The sequence below is a fragment of the Meriones unguiculatus genome (genome assembly GCF_030254825.1).
Source record: "Meriones unguiculatus strain TT.TT164.6M chromosome 13 unlocalized genomic scaffold, Bangor_MerUng_6.1 Chr13_unordered_Scaffold_45, whole genome shotgun sequence".
NCBI lineage: Eukaryota > Metazoa > Chordata > Mammalia > Rodentia > Muridae > Meriones > Meriones unguiculatus.
Window position 1 is genome coordinate 562600 of NW_026843652.1, and position 22366 is coordinate 584965.

General features: G+C 41.9%; 1 long non-coding RNA gene across 2 annotated transcripts in view; it reads right to left on the reverse strand.

Moving 5' to 3' along the window:
- Positions 1-22366, reverse strand: part of LOC132651323 (uncharacterized) — a 310782-nt gene that overhangs the window by 263028 nt on the left and 25388 nt on the right. The window lies entirely within an intron of this gene.

Genomic DNA, 22366 nt, shown 5'->3' on the forward strand with positions numbered 1-22366 from the left:
CTCAGAGCCATTAACAAAATTATTCCAGCAATGGGGTCATTACAATCCGGAATCCCATTGCCTTCCGTGTTACCTAAACAATGGCCTATTATAGTGATTGATATAAAGGATTGCTTTTTCACAATTCCTTTACATGAGTATGATAGGGAAAGGTTTGCTTTCTCAGGACCCACTTTGAATAGAAGCTGTCCAATAAAGAGATACCACTCGAGGGTCTTACCACAAGGGATGTTGAACAGTCCTACTTTGTGCCAATATTTTGTACAACAACTGTTGGAGGTAATTTGTAAGCAGTTTCCTCAATGAATAATTTACCACTATATGGATGATATCTTATTGGCTGATTCAGATAGAAAAACATTAGAAAATATATTTGATGAAATAAATAGAACTTTGCCTTGTTGGGGTTTAGAGATTGCGCCCGAAAAAGTACAAAGAGGAGATTCTATTAATTACCTAGGATACAAAATAGGTCTACAAAAAAACTCAACAACTTGGAAGAACCCAATTAAAAACTCTCAATGATTTTCAAAAAATTACTGTAAGATATTAACTGGCTATAGCCTACATTTTGTTTAGCTACTCAAAGCTAAATAACTTATTTTAAACCTTATATGATGATAAGGACTTTAAATGTCCAAGAACGTTATCAACTGAAGATGAAAATGAATTGGCTCTGGTAGAAAGGAAATTACAAGATGCATATATAGACCATATTGATCCAAAGACGGCCTATATTTTGGTTATCTTGCTTTTCACTCATTCTCCCACAGGAATTCTAATGCATAAGGTGGACTGTGTCTTAGAATGGGGTATTTTTGGTACACAAGCAAAATAAAAAAAAATTAAAAATCGATATAGAAAAGTTCCTGAATTACTCTTAAAAGGAAAAATGAGACTTCATCAGTTGGCTGGAATAGATCCATCTGGAATTGTGGTGACCTTTCCCAATGCTGAGATTGTATCATTATGGGCAGTGAACGGATATTGGCAAAGAGCTTGTTGTGAGTTTTTCGGAGAAATCAGCAACAGATACCCCAAAATCAAGTCACTTCAGTTTATAAAAAGAAACAATTGGATTCTTCCTCATATAATAAAAGGAACTCCAATTTTTGGAGCTCCCATATTTTATACGGATGCCAATAAATCAAAAATGGCAGGTTCTAAGTCAGAAAATCTGAGTAAAGTGATGGAGAGTGCTTATGATTCAGTTCAAAAATCAGAATTATATGCAATTCTCTTGGTGTCATCAAATTTTCAAGAATTTCTTAATATAGTCACTGACTCTCAATATGCAGAAATTATTGTTCTACATATAGAAACTTCTGATCTAATTCAGGATTATTTGGACTTAACTTCACTGTTTCTTCAATTACACCGAGTAATAAGAAATAAAAATAATACATTGTATATAACATAGATCAGATCTGATATGCATCCACCAGGCACTCTAGCACAGGCAATGATGAAATTGATCAACTATTGACAGGAAGTTTGTTTGAGGCCTCAGAATTTCATTTTAAAAACAGTATGTTAACAGCAAAGGTTTAAAAAGAGAGTTTTCTATCACTTGGCAACAAGCCAAAGAAATTGTGCGAAAATGTCCCACTTGTTCTTTATATAATTAAACTCCACTACCTGCAGGAAGTAACCCAAATGGTAAACAAAGAAATGAAATTTAGCAAATCATGTGTTTTATTTTATAGAGTTTGGTAAACTGAAATATGTGCACCATACTATAGACACATATTCAGGGTTCCAATGAACAAAAGCCACAAGTTCTTTTTTCTTTTTTCAATGCAGTTTATTCAGGAACCTTGAACAATCATCTGACCCTGGGAAAAGCCAGCCCACAGGTTAAATATCCTCTGGGTAGCCAACCTCAGCATGCCACGTGGGCAATGAAGATAGGTCCACATACATGGAAGCAAGCCAGATCCTCAGCCTTAGCCAAATGTGGAGTTGTTTGTGACAGAGAGCACTCACCATGGAGAAGGTGGAAGGCGGAAACCAGCTCCATCTTTCAGGCGAAGCCACAAGTTCTAAGAAGGCTGATTTAGTTATTACAAATTTATTAGAAGTTCTGGAAGTTATGGTTATGCCTACACAAATCAAGTCTGATAATGTTACAGCATATGTCTTTAATAAAATGGAAAGATTTTTTTACATATTATAAGCTAAAACATGTAACAGGTATTCCGCAGAATCCTGCCAGTCAAGCAGTCATTGAAAAATTGAATCATACTTTAAGGGACATGCTTAACAAACAGAGAGGGGTTTTAACCCCCCCCCCCACGAGATAGATTACATAATGCTTTTTTGACCTTAAATTTCTTAAATGTTAATGAACAACAAACAACAGCTGCACAAAGACACTGGGTTATAGAAAAAAAATTGCTGAATTATTTCAGCCTATATATTTCAAAGATACCCTAACTTCACAATGAACAGTAGGGGATGTATTACATACTGGGGAAGAGGTTTTTCATATGTTCATACAGGAGAAGAGAAATTATGGGTTCCTTCAAAACAAATAAAAATCAGATATCACAGAGGAAGACCACCCGAAAACCTTGGTCACACACAAGAAGAAAGAAATTAAGAATACCAAACAAAACAGGCAATATAAATTGATAATCGCTTCACATAATTCTAAAGCTGACTGAGACATAAAAAATGTCTCTAGCCAGAACTTCAGCAGTACATGACCAATAAATCCTTGGCTATAATATCCTCAATTTTTATTATGTCATTCTTTTAATTGGCATTGATAAAATTGGTTTACAGTTTAATTTCATTCTGAACATCTCATACATTTATAATTTTAGAACTGTATAATGCTTGTGAGAAATTATATGTTTGCAGAACAAAAGGAGTGAATACTGGAGATGCTGGACCAAACCTGACAGAATTTTTCTTCCAGCATGCTGAGATATTGACACATCTGTTTGTATCTTGCATGTTCCAGAATTGTGCTTGTTCCTGCCTCAACAACTTCAATTGCTGTTTCTCATCACGGCCTGCTCCCAAGAGAGCTTTGAAGAAAGCTACAAATCTTAATTGGTCCAGCATTTTAAACTGTTCTAAACAGGACTTTTATTATTTTCTCAACATTCAAAGACTGGACCACAAATATTGCTTACTTAATTAAACATTTTTCCAATTTTCTTTGGGCCCCCAACAGGATTTCTGCATGTCCAAAATGTCAGCTAGAAGAAATCAATGAGAATGATGTCATATTTTCCTTAAGGGGGATTGGGTAGGTTTTTGGTTGTTTTCTGTGGCTACAAGTGTTTATTGTCATTGGGAGATGTTTATAAATTACTAATGGTATTATTCAGAGTGAAACTGTTATGCCATTTTGGGAAACCCAAAAGACCTGGGATACACTCTGCTGTAAATACATGAGGTTTTTAAAATTGTATACGTGTTCAGACATGGGACACAAACTTCCTGTGGACACAGGACAGGAATGTAGCCCTGAGATTTAGGGAAGCAAGGTTTTTATGGGGCAAAACTGCAAGCAGGGACTTACATGCTTTGGGTTTACATGATTGTGTAATGGAAACTCAGTTTGAAATGATTGGTTACTTTGGGCATCAAGACCACAAACAGTTCTGGCCTGGTCCTATGGGCCAGTTTCCTAGCAACTGTATAATTAGTGGGCAGGAAAGAATGCAGTAAGGTTAATTTGTCCCCTTAAGGCTAGTTCTTCCCCAAAGGAGGCTGGACATGTTTCCAACTAACTAGGCTTTATTCATGCTTATGCTTTAAACTTTAAAACAATACCCACTGATTTTAAGTCTTTGCTCTCTCAAATCCACTAAGAATTAATGTAATTGAGATTTTAAAAATGAAATAAAATGAAGTTTCAAATCTTTCTTCCATCTGCTATTTTTCCCATAAACTCTACTGTGTGCCTTCCTTGGGAAAGGAACCTGTTTCTGACAATGTGCCAGCAGGCCTGGCTCTGATTTTTTTTATTTCAATCTTATTATTATTATCATTATTATTATTAATTTGGGTTTTTGAGACAGGTTTTCTCTGTGTAGCCCTGGCTTTCCAGGCCTCATTGTATACCAGGCTGGCCTCGAACTCCCAGACATACTCACAGACATCTACCTGCCTCTGCCTCCCGAGTGTTGGGATTAAAGGTGTGTGCACTGTGCTTGGCAGGACTTTCTTATAGCCTGGTTGAAGTCATACTTTATGACTTAGGACATGTGAGTGTGAAGAGCTGGCAGGGGTGCAAACCCTTCCTTTTGGAGAGAGGGTTTCTCTTGTGGCCTTGCATGTCCTGAACTCGTTTTGCAAACCCAGATGGCCTGGAACTCACACCAGCCTCTGCTTGCCCCACTGACAGCCACAGGCATGCGACACCACACCTGGCTTCTTGTTATAGTCTTTAAGAATGATTTATAATCTCTGTCTGCCTTCCTGGGACCAGCTCTGTTTTGACTGGGAGAGTTTGCAATCACTAAAAGAAAGGGGGGCAGGGACCCCAGGATTCCTTCTGCAGTGAGCAGGGACTGGCTGGGCCCTGGCTGAGCAGGGAATTTAAACTGGACACATTTAAACTGGGAATACATAAATTTAAGCTGGGGCTGTGTGTGCAATAAACTAGCTTTACTTACTAATGGACCCTTGTGCTTTTTTCCCTTCTTCTAAGAAGTGTAAATCCCATCTATTTGTTTATTTTTACACGTATGACTGTTTTGCCTGCATGGATAGGTGTGCCTGTGTACCAGGTGGATGCCTGGTGCCTGAAGAGGCAGCATTGACAACCCACAAGTATACCTTTGAGTTTTTCTTTTGCCATCTATTGCTTCTCATGGGACCTACACATTAGTCTCGTTTGTTGCCTCAATGAGAGTCCCTTGGAGAAAAATAAGATTTTCATTTATTATCATTGTTATTATTATTGTTATTATTATTATTAAATAGGGAATGAATGTTCTTTTTGGAGGGATGGACACTTTATTTATGATTCATAGTGTAGTTCTCTTTATTATGGAAGATTTTTTTATTATTTGTACACTATTCTGTCTGTATGCCAGAGGAGGGCACCAGGTCTCACGATAGATTGATATGACCATGTGGGTGCTGGGAATTGAGCTCAGAAACTCTGGAAGAGCAGCCTGTGATCTTAAACTCTGTGCTATCTCTCCTGCCCCCTTATTTCTTATTTTTATTTTTTAAATTTTTATTTATTCATTTTACATCCCTGTCTTAGACCTCCCCTTCTTCTCCTTCTCCTTCCAGTCATACCCTCCCTTTTTTTCCACTATCATCCCTCACCTGGCTCTTCAGAAAAGAGGATCACCCTGCCTCTCCTGTGCATACCCACCCACCCCAGCATATCAAGTGGCATCAGGACAGAACACATACTCTTTGCCTGTTGAGGCAACCCCAACAGGGGAAAGTGAAAGAAAAGATAGCTTGTGGGTCAGGGTGCATTCATATGTGTGTTGGTCTTGCTGTGTTTACAAGGCCTTGTTACCCTTGTGTCCTTCATCCACTCTGGCGCTTACACTCTGCACACAGAGTTTCTTGAGCCCTTAGGGGCTTAGGGTTTCTTGCAGACATCTCATTTAGGGTGGAATGGTCCAAGGCTTCTCACTGTTTGCATATCAACTGGATGTGGGTCTCTGTATTTATTCCCATCTCCTGCAGGAGAAATTTCCAATGATGGCCTAGCAAGGCACTAATCTGTGAGTATGGCTGTGCTCCTTTAGCACAACTGTAGCATTTAGATTTCTCTTATGTCCTTGGCCTCTGTAGACTCAGGTTCCTGGCCAATCAAGCAGTATTGGATCAAGGTTCCTTCTCATGGAGTGGGCCTCCTGAAACCCAACTAGATATTAGTTGGTCTCTTCTGTGACCTTTATACCACAAGTGCACCAGAAAATCTTGTAGGCAGGTCACTGTTGGAGAGTGAAGGGTGTATGGCTGGGTTGGTGTGTACTTTTCTCTTCTGGTGGCATGCAGCGTATGTTCCTGTATCGCAAACAGCAGTCTATAAGGGTGAAGGTTCTCGGTAGGGGCCAGCTGGGATTCGCTGTGTCCAATGACTTGTGAAGGTGTTGTCCTCAGCAACAGAATCTTACCATCAGGTTGGGGAGAGCACTGGAGGATGGACACAGGTGGGGGGCCCCAGGCCCTGCTTTGATCTAGCACAGAGACCTCCTGCGTACCGACTCCACAGGACTCTGGGAAGCCTGCTCTCAAGACACGCCCTTGTCTGTTCTTATTAAATTGAAATAAATACATAGTATTAAATGAAAACATCATATATATAAAGCTAGTTATTAAGTGACACGTGTGCTCCACCAGAGGGCACCAGATTCCTTGACAGATGGTTGGAGCGCCACCGTGTGGTCCCTGGGATGGAACCTGGCACCTTGATAAGAGAGGGATTTTCTGTGTCTGATGGCTGTTGCGATGACAAAGGTCGGCTTTTTTTTTTTAAGATTCATCCATCCATGTATTCATTCATCCATTCATTCATTCTGCTTGTGCACCAGAAGAGGGCACCAGATCCCATTACAGCTGGCTGTGAGCCACCATGTGGTTGCTGGGAATTGAACTCAGGAACTCTAGAAGAGCAGCCAGCGTTGTTAACCTCTGAGCCATCTCTCCTGCCTCCAGTTATTTTTTAATATTTAAAAGACATTTATTTTCCCTGTGAGCGCGTTTCTGCCTTCCCAAGACTAGTCCTCCTTTGACTGGGCGACTCAAAATTAATTTTAAAAAGGGGGAGGGACCTCAGGATCCCTTCTCCAGGGACCAGGGACCAGCTGGACTTCCTCTGATCAGGAGAATTCAAAGCGCTCATTTTTCCTGCACACAAGTGCAGCAGCCCTGTGTGTTTACTTCCGGTACCAGGGGGCGGGGCGATGGCATCACAAATTGGCTCCGAAAGGCTCCTGAACCTGAAGACTGCGAGGGGCACAGGGCAGGGACATTGACAGAACACCAGGGACCAGGGAAAACACTGTGCGCTTTGTGACGACGGGTAAAGCGCTTCCGGGGGATACTTCTGGGTCCTGACAGAGCTCTAGGCTAAGTAGGGAGGAGGAGGATAGCTTGCGAGGGTGTAATGCGATAAATACAGCATTCTGGGAATTGTATTTTTGCGTCTGCAACTCGGCAAAGCGACGATATAGTGAGACCTGGCTATGTTACTACAAACAATCCCAGAAGTCCTTGCTCTGAGACAGTTCTCACTGAGGCTCCCAGCAGGCACAATGCACTCTGGGATTATTTGTAGTTCCCTGGCTATGGAGTGCTTGGCTTTAAGAATTTCCGTGTCTGGGACATTTCATCATGAATTCAGTAAGGATGTTCACAATCGTACAAGATAAAACAGATAATTTTTTTTTTTTTTTTTTTGTCTATGAGACACCTATAATACAATGTGAGTGGCTGGAAGTGGAGCTGAAATGCGGTAGATAGATTTAAGATTGATTTAAAGCCTGGACAGCTCCTAAGAGGGTGGATGGGGTATTGGAGCTTTTGGACAGGACTGTGCTGGATGTTAAGTGGAACGCGAGCACCCACAAGCATACATGCCATGTCTTCAATGTGTTATGTACTGTTGAAAAAGCAGGCACTTGAGGAAAACTATAAGGTTATATTCCAAGAAGCTGGCAGTTGGTGGAAATTCAAAGTTCAAGAGTTAGCATGGCACCTCTTCAATTTCCTAGTTCCTCATTCTGCATCCTGTTATTTTCAGGTATTTCAGACCGATCAAACAGCATCTTTTCAGGCTGGAAATGGACTGCAGTTTTAAGTTCAGATAGGTAGTAGCATATAATTTTTGAGGATTCTCTTAGAAAACCCTTCCCAGTAACTCAAAAGTTGACTTCTCATGCCTGGTGTTGGAGTTTTTTGTTAGATGGAGGGACAATTGTCATCACAGATGGCAAAATTTCATTTAAACTAAATTTTAGTTTTATACAACAGCTTACATGGATTATACATTGTTACTAGTATGATTCCATAATACTTTTTCAGACATCCTTACTGTTATTTTACCATCTTCCCTTTTGTATTTCTTTCTGTCTTACCTCCAAAATTATTATACCCCCTTCAAGTTTTTCCCATTTACTATTTCAAATCTCTATACCCTTCTACTTTCTACTGCAACCCCCACACTTCCATTCTCACCTTGGAAATGGTCACTATTTCATTCTTGGTTTTTTAATTATTGCCGGATATAGACTCACATATGAGTACACACATATTCAGTTTAGAGCTGGGAAACTTAGAAGAGAGAATATGTGAAGTTTGTCTTTCTGTGTTTGGATTACATGATTTTTTTCTAGTTCTATCTATCTACCTGCAAGTTTTATGTTTTTATACTACTCAATAGTGATTCATTTTAAAATCATGACCTAAAGAGCTAATATTTAATTCATTTTTAAGGTTATTTAATAATTACATCATTTTGTGCCTTCTCTTTTCTTCCCTCCAAACCTTCCCACAGACCTCTCTTATTTCTCTTTCAAATTCATCTTCTTTTTTCAAATTGGTATTATGCTCTTAATATAAGTTGCTCAGTTTAATAATGTTACTTCCATGCATGTTTTCAGGGTTGATTGCTTGGTATTGGATAACTAACTGATTTTATGCACTTTCCTGGAAATAGTTTTTTATTTTTCTCACACTCTCAGCATTTATTAGTTCGCTGTATATTTTTTCATAGGATTAAGGACAATGGTTTCTTCCTAGACCACTTTTGCATATCTATTAGTATTTCCAATTTTCAGCTCATTTTTATACAGGTATATTGCTAAGCCTTTTTTTGTCTTTATTTTTTATATTGGTATATCTTATGGGTGTACCTTCTGATATTATTAGGAGACACATTACCAGAACATACTCTGATCCTCTGACATATATATATATATATATATAACCTCCTGTTATGCATGCTCACTTAGTCTTAGATCTGGGAATTGTTCTGTAGATGTATCAGATGTGATTATTCTCCAGAATTCTGCCTTGTGATTGGTTGTGGTTTTCAGTCATGATTGTGGTTCAAGGAAAAGCTTCCTTGATCAGTGTTGAACTATACATATCTATGTGCATTAGTTATTTAGGTTGCAACATGTTTATATTCATGCATGTACTTACATGTATTATAGGGATTTTGTGTAGATATTTCAAAGTATGATTGCTTAAAACTCTTTCAAAAATTTACTGTTATTTCACCGACTTACTTCTTTTATATTTATCCTGTAGTACCTGGGGTTTCATAGCTCAGGAGTTCAAGATCGCGCCCTTCTCAGGAATTCCCAGAGACCACAACTCGATGCAAAAGCAAGAGTTTTTTTTTTTTTAATTATTTCAATCGGGATAGGGTCACCCCTCCAAAGGCAGGAAATGACCCCAAGCATGCAAAGCACATGGTTTTTATACTTAAAATTCTGGCCACTTTTGCTCTATACATTGGTTGGTCAGCAAGAATAGCATGAAGATAGTTCACAGCTAGTTGTTTGCAGTTTTTGGCTGTTTGTCACTTTTCTCAAAACAACTCACCCTGCCCTTCAAGAGCTGCCTGCTTCTGGCTTTAATTCAAGGCTATCTTGGAGCAGTTCATCCTGCCATTTGAGAGCTATGTGCCTCTGGCTTTAATTCAAGGACAGGAATAGTCACAGCTGTTTTTCTTTTAGAGTTGTTTTCATTCTAGGGTGGGCTCTCACCCCCCCTTTTCTTTGTGCTCCAATTTTAACCCTAAAATTGTGGATCAACCTCAGAGAGAGATTGATACTCCCTCTGGAGCATCAGGACCTGAACCACACTTACACATTCCCTAACGAAGGCGAGTAATCAGTTAACCATACAGGGTACTATTTTGACAAGGAGCAAAAGGGTAGCAAAAGGTCCCAGTAAGAGAAGCACATAGGGGAGCAGACCATTAAACCCATTCCAAAGAAGAGATTCTATTAATTCTCATCTCCTCTTTTCAAGATCTTTTTGTAATTTTTGTAATCTTTCCTTTAACAATGCCTGATTTATTAGTGTAAAAACACCATTTCTCCTGTAGGGCAGATTCCTCCTTTTTTGGCTGTAAGGAGGTCTAATCCCCTCTGGTTCTGGAGAACTACTTCTGCTAAGGAATTGAGCTGGTCTTGGAGTTCATTGATGATGCTCAAAAGCAATTGTACATCACTAATTAACTGTTGAGACAGTTTGTTGTATTTATATAATAAAAAACCCAAACCAGCTGACCCAGTGCCTATGGAAGCAGTGAGCCCAATTCCCACTAACAGAGGAATGAAATGAACGGCTCTCTTTGTTCTTCCAACCATTAAGTCACAGCTCGGGACTGGGACTGTCTTTTCCCCTGGAATGATGCTTATATCAGGGAGTAAGTTTGCCTGTACACAGGTCCCAGTCCAATCTGCGGGCAAGAACATATAGGCTTTTTTATTCCTGTGTAAGAACACGGTGTTATTGTCAGGGCAAAGAGCTGTGGAGATGTCAATTGTTGAATCACAAATGGCAAAGGTAGCATCCCCTACAGGTATATCTGAGCTATCATTTTTGTAGGGTTTTGTCAAACAGTTAACATTTTGGTTGAAGAGAGGCTGCACTCTCATAGGGGGTGCTGAGTGGCAGGACCCCTCAGCAGTGGAGTAAGTGGCATTAGAGGGGGGAGATCCAGAAGAACAGGCTGCCCTTGTCAGAGGTGGAGCCAGCAATCACTTGCAAGCAAAGGATTGGTGTCATTTAGGAGGCTATGAGTGGCAGTAATAACATCTACAGTCTGGGGGTCTAAAATAATGTTCCCTCTACTATCAGAAAGAACCAAAGGGTGGTAATTAAGGGATGAGTATTCTTTTTTCAATTAACTCTTCAATGCATTGTTTAACCTGTTCTTGTCTGCCCTGATCCTGCAGCCCTCTTCCATCTGAAAGGTGAATGAGAGGTACCTTTCTTCAGCATACAGGCTTCCCTACCGTCACCAAACAAGGGGCTTGGAGTAATTTAGATCCATGGCCTCCTGTTGGCACATTGTGGGACCAATCATCTATCCTCATCTCCTCCCTGACTTGGTTCATTATGGCAGTGAAATAGGTGATGTTATCTTTTCCAATACATTGTTGCACAACTCTATAGCAACTGCTATGCACAGTGTGTTGATAGGTATCACAAGTGCAAGGCCTGGGGCACCCATTTACATAAGGAACCATTTTAGGCTTGGTTAAACAATGCCATTCTAAACTTGGGGTGGCCCCTGAAGTTTGTAGGGCTCTATATGCTCATGTATGGCCACACTCAACTTGAGCATAGGCCTTGTTAGGGCTCCAAATCTCACCATTAAGTAAGGCTCTGCCATTCATCACCCACCCTTGCAATCACAGGGTTTAGCATGCATTGCTTGTAGGGCCTTGTGAGCCTGGTGAGGATCACCAAAGCTCCAGTCAATAATTACCCAATTGAGTACAAACAGCACCACCCAGAGGTACCATTGTCTGTCCACTTTACTGGTCAAAGAGTTCATTGTCCCTGATGAGTTTCAGTTTTAACAGGTTGCTGGAGGCTTGGAATTTCCACATGTCAGCAGGTTGATGAAGAGCAGGCTTGACGTGTGACCCATGGATCCAAGCTGCAATGCCCTCTGCTTTGACAGCTCTTGTGGTTGTGAGCAGGACACAATAAGTATCCTTCCACCAAGGTTCCAGATTCTGGCTGCGGTGTCATCTCACATACACCAGATCTCCAACCTGGAACTGATGGGGCACATCCAAGGACCCAGGCGCATATGCACTGGGTCCAAATTTCTTTCTGAATAAGTTGCAGTCCTTTCAGCCTGGACAACAAGTCAGAGTTACCATTAGTTATGTCAAGGGGGTCCCCAAGAAGAGTCAGGTTAGCAGGAACCCCATATAGTAGTTCGAAGGGAGTTAAGCCTAGTATGGAGGGAGTATTTCTGACTCTAAAGAGGGCCAAGGGAAGGATCACTGTCCAGTCACCATCAGTCTCCATGGTCAATTTGGGGAGAGTCTCTTTGAGAGTTCTATTCATTCTCTCCACCTGTCCTGAACTTTGAAGTCTATAAGCACAATGTAACTTCCAATCAAGCCCCAGAAACCTGACCACCTCGTGGCTTACCTGAACAACAAAGGTTGTCTGATCCAATTACTTTTGGAATACCAAACAGAGGAAAAATGTCTTCCAGAATCTTTGTGGCCATGACCAGGGAGGTTTCTTTCTTTGTGGGAAAAGCTTCCACCCATCCTGAGAAAGTGTCCACAAATACAGGAGATATTTATTGCCATACCTGGATGGTTTACTTTCAGTGAAATCCACTTCCCAATGCATTGTGGGTCTAGTTCCTCTCAGCCGCTTTACTGGGCTCTGGAAATTCTTACCTATGTTTACTCTCTGGCAAGGTTCACATGCCCTAGTCACTCTCTCAGTCAGGATGGTGAGGTTTAGTATTCGGTACTGGGATTGGTGGGCAACTTCAGACAAGTTCTTTGCCCAAAAGAGAGTCCACTTATGCATCTGAGTAATTAATCTCTCAGCGTCTTCATGTGGTAGAATGATCTTACCTTTAGAATCAATGCATGCACCCACATAGGTGTCAAATATACCCTGTGTTTTGCCGTAGTAACTTTAGTCAGTTTCTGAGTAATTTAGTCGTTCTTCTCTGGAAAGTTCAGTGGTTAGTACCACTTGGACAGAGTTTCCTCTAGCAGCTACTTTAGCCTCCTGATCAGCCATGTTATTCCCCTTTTCTGCCTCAGAAGTCCCCTTCTGCTGTCCCAGGCAATGAATAATGCTTACCTTGTCGGGCAGCAACAAGGCATTGAGCAAAGTCAGAATCTTGTTTTTATTTTTTTATCTATTTACCGGCTGATGTTAGCAGGCCTCTCTGCTGATAGATTGTTGCTTGCACATGGGCTGTTGCAAAGGTGTACTGACTATCAGAGTAGATGATTCTTTTTACCCTTTCCCAGAGTTAATGCCTATGTTAAAGCAATCAATTCAGCTCGCTGAGCAGAAGTGCCCTCCAGCAATGCCTGGACCCATATTACCTTATGTCCTTCTACCATTGCTGCCCCTGCCTTTCTCTTCCTGTTCTCCCCAAACTGCTCCCATCCATATAGTATGTCATCTCACAGTAGGACAGAGGCTGATCTTTCAAGTCCTTTAGCCATCCCGGTTCCTCTGCTAGAACCTGCAAACAATCATGCTCCAGGGGCTGGATTTCTGGATCCTGCAATAAGGTGACAGGGTTTAGCCTGTAGCCAGGGCAAAGGTGACTCTCTTGTTATTCAAGAGCAAAGTCTGGTAATGTGTCATGTGAGTGTTCATGAGGCAGCGATCGGGTGGCTGCCTTATGACACTATCAAGGGCATGAGGCGCATAGATGGTGAGGTCCTGTCCCAGAGTCAGTTTGTCTGCATCTTTCACTAGTGCCGCCACTGCTGCTATTATTCACAGGCAGGTTGGGCATCCTGCCGCTGCTGAATCAAGCTTTTTGGATAGATAGGCTACCTGTCTCTTCCAGGGTTCAATTTTCTGTGATATCACCCCTTTGGCCATTCCCTGATTCTCAGACACATACAGATGGAAGAGTTTGGTTACATCAGGGAGTCCCAATGCTGGGGCCGATATTAAGGCTTATTTGATATTGTCAAATGCAGTTTGTTCATCCTTTCCCCAGATGAAAGAGTCATTTCCCTTTGCAAGGGCATACAGAGGGGCTGCCATCTTGGAAAATCCCAGAATCCACAGCTGGCAAAACTGTGCTATACCTAAAATTTCCCTCAGTTTTTCAGTAGTCCGTGGAGGGGGAATATGAAATACAGTCTCTTTTCTAACCTCCGACGGCCATCTCTTTTCCTCTTTTAATATATATCCCAGATAACTGACCTGTTTCCTGCAGAGATGGGCCTTTTTCGCTGTAGCTGAGCTCACCCATCTCTTGCAACAGCTGGTCAGTGGCCTCAAAACAGGTTTCTTTACAATCTGCAGCTAATAGTATATCATCCATATATTGGAGAAGAGTTACCTGGGGATTGGTGGCCCGGAGGTGCACCAGGTTCCAGTTTAGGGCTTCATCTTCCTTTTGGGACAATCCTTGATTCAGTGTCCTTTCTCCTTTCAATAGGCACACTGACCCTTAGACAGAGGGCCCCTCTGATTTCCAGGAACTCTCTCCATATCATTATGACTGCACTGCAGTGTCCAGGATCTTAGTCAACTTTCTGTCTTGCCTCTTATCCTTTCTCTTTCTCTCACTTCCTGCTTTCTTTTCTCTTTCTCTTCTTCCATCTCCCAGCTGTAGAAAACCTTTTCTGCTACCTGCACTAAATCCTTCAACGACTTGTCCTATAAACCCTCTATTTTCTGGAGTTTTCTAGAAATAACTCTGGCTGACGGGTCTATAAAGGTTATAGTCACCATTGGCTTATGCTCATCTGAGATAGGGTCATAGGGCGTAAACCAGCAGTATGGCTCTATCAGCCATTCAAGCAAGGCTGCAGGATATTCAACCGGACCCTGAACTGTCTCTCTTACCTTCGTCAAATTGGTGGGATTTCAAGTGGCCCCATGGAGACCCGCAATTAGAGTCTGGCAGTAGACCTTCAGCCATTCCCTACCTCTAGATGTGTTGTAATCACAGTTGGCATGGGTGAGGGGAAAGCCATCATCAATCTCATTAGGGAGGATGAAAGGCCTCCTGCCCATTCCAGGCACAGTCTTTCTCATCCTAAGGAGGATCCGTCTCGTTCCTCAGTAGTTAAGAGGGCCTGCAAGAGTTTCTGGCAATCATCACAACTGGGCTGGTGAATAGGACAGATTCAAACAAATATGTGCCTTTTATCTCACCTCCAAGAAATGATAGTCATAGCCTGTCCCATAATAAAGTCGTCCATCAAGAAAGTCATATACGCAGCAATGATAGAGACAAAGAGAACAAGAGAGGCAATTATACAAGGACACCCTTACGGGTGGTACCACAGAATTCTGATTGAGAGGCTGTCTCACAGCAGCTGTCTCTGAAGAGAAACAGATGGGAGGAGGACCATCCTGGACCTAGCCTCCCCAAATGGAATCTGAAGCATCCTCCAGTTCCCAGTCAACCGATATTCTGACAAGTCTGTCTATTGTAGTGACTGAGCAGATGACCAAAAAGGTCCAGATAGGTGCATAAAGAGAAACAGTGTTATACCAGAAATCAGACTAACCTGTTCCAAACTTGACCTCTGAGCCCAGTCTGTTGAGGGATAAGGAAGGGCATGCTGCTTCCCAGGCAATGCACCAAAATGTAAGACCTGGAGTCTCACTTCTCAGGAGCTCAGGATTGTGCCCTTCCGAGGAATACTCACAGACCACAACTCGATGCAATAGCAAAAGGTTTTATTGCTGTCGAGATAGGGTCACACCTCCAAAGACAGGACATGACCCTGAACATGCAAAGCACAGGGTTTTTATGCCTGAAAATCAGATAACTTTTGCTCTATACTTTACAGCTGGTTGTTTTTCAGAACAGTTCACCCCACCCTTCAAAAGCTATCTGCACCTGGCTTCAATTCAAATAATCACAGTTATTTTTCTCATTCCCAGGTGGTCCCTCATTTGTTCGGATGATGAAGTCACTGAATAATGTCATGTTGCAGTGTTAAGAGTGCAGGGATCTGTTTAGGAGCCTATGGAAAACAACCGCCTCATTCACTAAGGTAATTCAAGGCCCTGGAGAAGACTGTTCACCAACTTCACACAGAGATTGGGTTCAGCTCTAAAGAGGGAAGTACCAGACTGACACAAGATAAGCACTGATGCCATTCTTGGCGCATGATACTGTAAATATCACATGTAGGAGAGCATTTAGAGCATGAAAAGGAGGAGCAGCCCCAAGAAATGAATGATTAAGAGAGACAACTGCTTTCGACTCTCAGGAGCGTCATGCTGACCTCACAGGACAAGCTACAGCTAGAGTTCCCAGTTCTCAAATCACCCGTTGTGCTATTTTGGGTGAATGCGGGAATTTACCAAAAAAAAAAAAAAGAAAAGAAAAAAGTGAGGTTAAAATCTCTAGAACTCAAAATAGGAGGTGTGTTAACACAGAGGCAAGTGGTCCCTTTACTCACAGAAGGGAACAAGCAGATTCTGGCTCCAAGGGAATGCAAAGGTTCCTGGGGATTCATGGTAGCTGTGGCAAGGGAAAGCACTGGTCTAGGGATCACAGCTCCGAGAGGGACATACAGGCTAACCTCTTGCCATCAGTAAACAAACAGAGGGGCCTGTCAGGCTTACACCCCTCATGCAACAATATGAGCTGTCTCCCATCAGGCAGCCATGTGGTACTAGGCAGGTAGGAAAATCTCAACTGAGGATTTCAGATTTGATACACACCACTGCATGCAGCAGCGCAGCTTTGCATCTGGCTGCAGATAAACCTCTGACCCTATCCGCAAGAGTTCTATGTCACAAAGGAAATACAGCTGTTTATGGACCTGTGTATTCAGGGATGGTAAAGAGGATCTCTGAAAGAAGCAGAATAACTTCTAAAGGATGTATTGGACACCCAGGTACTGTCGATGGGGACTGCAAGAAAAAAGTTAAAATTATGGTGCATGTAAAACAGGAGATGCAAAAATAAGGCAGGGGTAGAATTGCTCAGCTGTTACTGTTCTCCTCCTTCTAGGGCAAAGCCGCATCATTAAAAGGACAGGTGCATTTGGCAGTCCCGGAAATTGTGTGTTCTGGAAAACAGTGCCTAATGATCAGAGATGCAAATTAATGGCAGCAACAAGTAGTGTTAGTTGAAAAGCAGGAGATGACTTCAGTATCCTCTCCCAAAAGTCTTGGGATCCACAATGTGTGCTTCTGAGGTTCATACACAGTTTCTAGGAATCTGTAAAATTTCTCCAGTAGGACAAAGTGTATGGTGGATTAAATAGGTGGAACCAGAGGGGCCAAGAGGAAAGTTGACACCTTCTGTGGCCTGCCACTGAAGGAGAAATTCAGAAATAATTCCAGGTGTCTTTCTGCAGGATAAGTCTCCTCTCTGCCCAAATGCTTAGACTTGCAGGGTCCTAACCATATTTAGATTGTTGAAATCATACACCAGGAGACTGGAGCTGAAAGGAACTTAAGGCAGACAGCACACGGAGAATGCAAGATCTGTTCTAGCCATGTTCCTCCTTGAGCATCAGCCAGAGCTGAATGAATGACCTTGTTAAAGTAGGCAAAGACTGCTCATGGCTTAAGCCTCTTCTCCTTGCCTGATCATCAGAAGAAGTGCCTTAGACTTTCCCCTCAAACTCCTGTGGGCCAACACAGGTGCATATTGTGAGCTAAGCAGTGGAATTAAGGTAGAACACAAGACCACCTGTTTCTGGAAAGACTGCTTTAGGGTGGGCTATGGGAAAATTCGCAGGAGGAGGGAAGGGTTGCACAGATTGGAAGCAGAAGGGTGTTCCACGGTTTAGCCTGTAATAGGAGGCCTCGAGGTAGTAGGTGGGGCCTCAGGTCTGTATTTAAAGGGGAGTAGCTGGCCCCTTTACGCATTTGACATAGCCTGCACCGTCCTGGGAGTTGTTCTGAGTAGACACTGAAGAGGAAGAACTCCTGTCAAAGTGTCCTCGGCAGGATGGAAGATCAGGCAGATGTGGGTGGCTGCAGCACGGCAAAGACATCCCGGCGTCGAAAGACTGTTTGGAAGGCCAAGCAGAAGGAGGTCTTGCTCTCAGTTTTCGCCAAGACACCTTACCCGAGCTTCAGGACCAGGCAGGAACTGGCCAGGGAATTTGGGGTTCCAGAGTCCTGCATCCGCGTGTGGTTTCAAAACCGCAGAAATAGGACTGGCGTGTCGAGGAAGACCTCAAAACAGACCACCGCAGGCTCCAGCCTTGAAGCCTCCCTACAGCCTCCTGAAAAGCTTGTCGCCAGGGTACAACAAGCAAGAGGCCCACCCTCAGAACGGAGAAGGCCTCGAACGCGGCTTAGTCCAGCGCAGATCAGCATGCTAGTGCAAGCTTTTGAGATCTCTCCATCCCCAGACTATGCCACGAGGGTGCAACTGGCCCTGAGCACAGGTTTGCCTGAGGACACTGTCCACATATGGTTCCAGAACAGAAAGGCCAGGGAGAAAGGCTGTTGAAGACAAGCCCCGAGAAACTTCTGACCTTTTCTCATTCCCCCCACCCTGCTGCACCTGGTTGACCAAAATCCTGCTTGACAGTTACAGAAATGTGCTAACTGTACCTTGACATCCTAAAATAACTGCAAAGTGTTCCAGGCCCTGGGCCAAGAAGATTCTGTAACTTCCACCCTGCCCCTTCCTGATCTTAGAGGCTCTAAAGTAGGCCTTTCCAACCTGCCCCTTCCTGATCTGAGAGGCTCTAAAATAGGCCTTCCCAACCTACCCCTCCCTGAGTAAAAAGGATTCTGCACTGCGCTCCTCCCTCGCCCTGCCCCTATCTAAGGTTGGCCTTAAAAGCCTACTTCGGTTCAATAAAATTTGACTCCTGACAAGTGCACATTTGCTTGAGTCCTTCCTTTCTCTGGGTTGGGGCAAGTGGGGCCCAACATGGGGCACGAGGTATGGGTCAAGTCGGACGGACCCCCGGAGTAAAGACCTTGATCAAGGCAGTTTCTGAGGCTCCTGCTTTGGCACCCGAGGAGCAGCAATGCCTGGTGAGTTTCTATTTTACATTTCCGTCCCATAAAGATGGACCATTCTTTGTCTAAAGAAGCTGCTTTTGTAAAGGATTTAAAGGCTTCTCTCACAGAGAGAGGAATACGGGTTAAAAGAAAAAGGATTTAATTAAGTTCTTTGTTTTTGTGTCAGACATTTGTCCATGGTTTGCTATTGATGGGCCAGAGATAGGCCAAAAAGTAGGATCAGGTTGAAGCCTGCCCTCTCGAGGACCTTAGAGAAAGAGGTCGAGATAAAGATAATAATTATCCCCCCCGTCATTACTGTTAATTCCCTAGCTTTCCACCGTTTTTCCCAAAGAAGGCCCTGACCAATTAGACCCCTCAGAGGAGAGTGATTTGAAAGAGGCTTCCAGGTAGCATAACCCTGATTGGCCACCTACACTTGGCAGTGCATGCAAATGTTAAGAGTTAGTACATAAAAAAGAGCTGGTACCAAAAAGCCTCCTAAAGAAGAGATAGACCTCATCTCATTACAAAGTGAGGATGAAACAGAGTCAGGGGAAGAAACTGCTAAGTCTCATACCCTACTTTCTTTGCGCTGCGTCCCTTCCACCCAAAACAAAAAAGGCCCCTAGGTGGGCTGGGGCAAAGGACATGGATTGGAGCCTTAGCCATAGCTCGGTGAGCAGGAGGAATGGGGACTCTACTTGTCTCCTTCCCACTCCCCTACCAAGGGCCAGGCTTGCGGAGAACTGGGTGGATGAGAACGCCTAAACCCTCAGAGGCCTAAGACCTGCCTCTGCCAGCTGGAGAGCTTAGCAGGACTGCAATTTACTTCGCCCCCTCCCACCAGCTTCAGCCAGTGTCAGCTTCAGCCAGCTCTCAAACAGAAACCAGAAAGATGGAGCCACTTCTAGTTTTAAAGATTAAATTGTGTTCACTGATAAATTCTAAATATTTCTAGTTCTGACTTAAAATCATGGTTATGCTCTGTATATATATTTAAATGTTTAAAAAGCAGGTACCGCAGTTGTTTTTTGTCTTTGTCTCTGTGTTTTGTTTTTGTGTGCGGGCCATAAGAGTCTAAATGTTTCTGTGCAATGTTTGTGCGTGTAGTACTTTCTGTTCTCTGTTCTGAAAATTCCTCAAAGCTCAAGGTGTCTGTGTCTGGGTAGCAAGACGTGATCAAAGTGGTCGCACTGGTGGTCACAGCTGCTGAAGTTCAGGGGAACACCCCTAGCTTCATCAGTATTTTCAGTATTTTGGTGGGTAATCTGTACACCTGGTCCCAGTGAGTGCCACTCAGTGTCTCCTGAGGCAACAGCCATGTGGTTTGCATTAATTGAGAAAATTACAGTTTTTAAAATGTATCTTGGTGAGAGCTGTTTGTTAAACTGCTTTGCTTATGGAAAACATGTTTTCACCTAGTTTCTTAAAACTTGTTCGAAGTTCCTTGGAGTTTGTTTATGTTACCTTTATGTTAACTGCTACACGAAAGTTATTTAAAAAAAATATTTGGCAGTTTCAGAACTTTTTGTAATAATGTAACTTGTTTTTGCTTTGCCTTTAAAAAACAAATTGTAGATGCTGGGCTCCAGCAGGATCATGTTAGGAAAGAAAGGATTTTGATGAGAGTTTTGTGTTGTCTAAAAAGCAAGAGAGAGAGAGCAAGAAAGTAAGAATGTCTGGTTAAGCCAGAAAAAGGAAGCTAGGAACCTGAAGGTATATAGGATGTTGCAGAAGGTTAGTAAATGTGTTATAAAAAGCCAGAGAGTTAATATGATTTGAGAAAGAACTGTAAAATATGTTGTTCTTCATTTAAAAAGGTCGGAGACTCTTTAATGCAAAATGTTTGCTTGTGGTTTTTTAAAAGGAAAAAGGAACTGCAGTTCCATGTTAGTCCAGGGTTATGCAGGGTTATTTTCAGATCATTGTTAACCATTATATAAAATATATGCCTGGCTGCCAGCGCCTAAATAAATAAACTAATGTGGTTTCTTTCTGGCCTATAGATTTGGTATGGCCAAAATACTCTATTTTTGCTGAGGGTTACAAGCTGAGTTTAGTTCTCTGTTTAATGCTAAATGAAACTTTTGTCCTTTAATTTTTTGCTATTAAGTCTTAATGCAATATGGTAGGATTAATAAGATTTGGTAGCCCCCAAACTATGTCTGATTAAAAGTTTTGCTTTGATTTTAGTTTAAAAAGAGCATATTTAAAGTTATGCTAAAGATTATAGTTAAGTATAATTAACTAGTTATACTTAGTATATAAGTATATAACTTAGTATATCACTTAGTATACTTAACTTATACTAAGTTAAGTATAATTTACCTAGTCGCTTTGTTTAAGTTGTTGTTCTGTTTTTAAAAAGGTTAAATCTAAAATGGGTAACCATAAAATCTGACTATATAGATTTACTTAAAATTTGGCTATAAAACATGCATCAAAAATATACCAAAATTAGAAATTATGGCATCCTGTTTTATAGGATGCAGTTTAGAGCAGATGATAAAGATAAACAAAGAGTAACTCAAATATGCTGGCCTTCAGGCTTGTCAGAAATCTAATAAATATGGCATTTTAACATATGTAAGCTTATTATGACAAAGTCCAACCTGTTGATGCATCTTTTCAAGTGTCTAGCACATCTGTGCAAATAACAGAGTTACCTGCAGTATTGGCTGTGTTTTAAAGTTTTAATAAACAGTCTTTAAACATTTTTACAGATAGTGTCTATGTAGCTTAGTCTTTGCCTAGATTAAAGACTGCAAATTAAAGTTAGACATCTTCTCCTGCTAAAATTATTTTTACAAATCCAAAATTTGATACAAAAAGAAAAGTTTTCCTTTTACATTGGACATTTACAAGCTCATTTTAACCTTCCAGGACCTTTAACTAAGGTAATTATAAAGCGGACTTGTTTAAACAATGTCCTTCTTGTGTTGTCTTTTTGCCTACTTCCCATCTTGGGGTCAATCCCTGTGGCCTTGTACCTAATGTTATTTGGCACATGGATGTTACACATATTCCTAAATTTGGTAATTTAAAATATGTTCATGTGTTTGTTGACACTTATAATAGTGGGTTTATATTTTCCACACTCCAAACTGGTAAAGCTGGAAAAAATGTTATTGCTCATACGCTGTCAGAAATTGCTATATTAAAACTTCCAACACAACTTAAAACAGATAATGGCCCTGGCTATGTTGGAAATATGCTTTCAAAATTTTAAGAGTGGGCCCCCAGAGACATAAGCCTCAGGTTGTTAGGGGATGAAGCACAGGGAAGTTCAGGGGTGCCATCCTGGCTACTCATAATTGGATGAGGGATTAGGTAGCTGACTTTCAGGTCTGGTCAGTCCTGGCCAGACACCTGAGGAATATCTGATCTTTAATTCATGTTCAGAATCTCCTGCTAGTGGGGATGTGGCTACAGCCAAAGATGGAAGAGCAATTAGCTTCAATCTGTGTCTTCTCTGAGGAGCAAGCCTGAGAAAAGGTCAGAGGCTAAATCCTCCTCTCCCTCAGGGCTTCCTAAGTAACTCTTCTGAGGAACTTTCCAAATTACCATTATTAACACATCTTGGTGGGCCATCCTGTGTTTTCTAGTCACTTAGTAAGCCTGCCAAAGGCAATTACATTCCTTCTGCTTCTGCCCTTCAATGAAGAGGCCATACATCAAATTAACGCATTAACGCCACTGATTTTCAGGAATGCTGGGTGTGTTACTCACC